This window comes from Topomyia yanbarensis, chromosome 2, assembly GCF_030247195.1.
Source record: "Topomyia yanbarensis strain Yona2022 chromosome 2, ASM3024719v1, whole genome shotgun sequence".
In the NCBI taxonomy this organism is placed as follows: domain Eukaryota; kingdom Metazoa; phylum Arthropoda; class Insecta; order Diptera; family Culicidae; genus Topomyia; species Topomyia yanbarensis.
Genome location: NC_080671.1, coordinates 378,082,626 through 378,084,063, shown reverse-complemented (window position 1 = coordinate 378,084,063; position 1,438 = coordinate 378,082,626). Strand labels below are relative to the sequence as shown.

The window sequence follows — 1,438 nt, the reverse complement described above, 5'->3', positions numbered from 1 at the left end:
GCACGATAGCTCCACTGGCCAACACGATTATTATAAATAAAACGGCTTCTGGTCCCCTCTCCCGCGTCGATCGACATCAATGACGTGCTTTTGCGGCGCTAGGACTAAATAGCAACCGGATCGACGTGTAACTGTCATAAAGTATAACATTACGCTTGTTAGTGAGATTCATTGTTCGGGCAACGTTGTATGTTTTAGGTCACTTTTAATTTTGGCTTCAGCTGCCTGGCTTGAGTATAATGCATGATAATTATCAATGTTCGAGCATTACACGCGGTTGGAGCGGAACGAGTGTAATAGAGCGACCGCCACAGTCAGGATGGCCGAGTGGTCTAAGGCGCTACGTTCAGGTCGTAGTCTTCTCTGAAGGCGTGGGTTCGAATCCCACTTCTGACAGAATCTAGTATTTTGCAATAGTTATAGAAACCAAATGGTGTGTTATCAATTTACAAAATTTCGTACGCAAGGGATGGACTTTTTGCATTTCTTAGATAGAAACAATGTGCGTCTCCATTAGAGTGACAAGAAAAAATGAATCACGTCAGCACACTCCTGAGTCGATTCCTAGTCCCACCAGGAGTGCTCCAAATTTGAAGCAAATCGGTCAAATCTAGCTACCGGGCCAAAGTGCCTCAATTTTGTATGGGATGTTTCCACAATTCCACACGGGGAAAACCCGACAACTCTCATCTTCACCGCTAGCTGGCACTTCAGTTTTACACTACAAGTGGAAATAAAAAAGATGATTTGATTATCTACAACTTTTTGGAAGACTGCAAGTCAATCCGACTTTGTTAGAAGAAGTTATTAAGATAAATGAATAAATTAAAGTAATTGAAATCAATATATTCATATTGAATGAATAAAATAAATTAAATGACCCAATGAATCAAATGCTTTAAATTAATTAAATTAATTTGACGAATTAAACGAAGAAATTGAATTCAATGTACAACATTATTTAAATAAATTAAATTGGATTATAAAATTACTAGAATCATTGAAATTAATCAAATAATAAGATCAATGCAATGATCAAAAAATAATAAAATGTATGAAAAAATCGAATAGACCAAGTAAAAAAAATACAAAATCAATGAAAAAAATAAAATGAATCAAATAAATTATTAAAATTAAAACAATGGTATGAATTAAATGAATTCAAATAATTAAGCAAAATACATTTATGAAATGAAGCAAATGGATTGAGTAAATTCAATTACACAAATTAATCAATTTAATTAAATGAATTAAATGAAGCTAACGATATTAAAGTTAATTAAGTGAATTAAGGGAATTAAAGGAATTGAATGAATTAAAATAATTAAATCATTTGCACGAATTAAATAAATTAAGAAAGCAAATTTACTACATGACTCAGATGAAGCAAATGAATTAAATGAATTTGAAAATTCAATGAATAATATTAATGAAATGA

The 1,438-nt window shown here is 32.3% G+C and overlaps 1 non-coding gene across 1 annotated transcript; it reads left to right on the top strand.

Moving 5' to 3' along the window:
* The first annotated feature begins 313 nt into the window (after nucleotides 1–313).
* On the top strand, nucleotides 314–396 carry Trnal-cag (transfer RNA leucine (anticodon CAG)). Its single transcript has one exon. It is a non-coding gene; the product is annotated as a tRNA-Leu (tRNA).
* The last annotated feature ends 1,042 nt before the right edge of the window (nucleotides 397–1,438 follow it).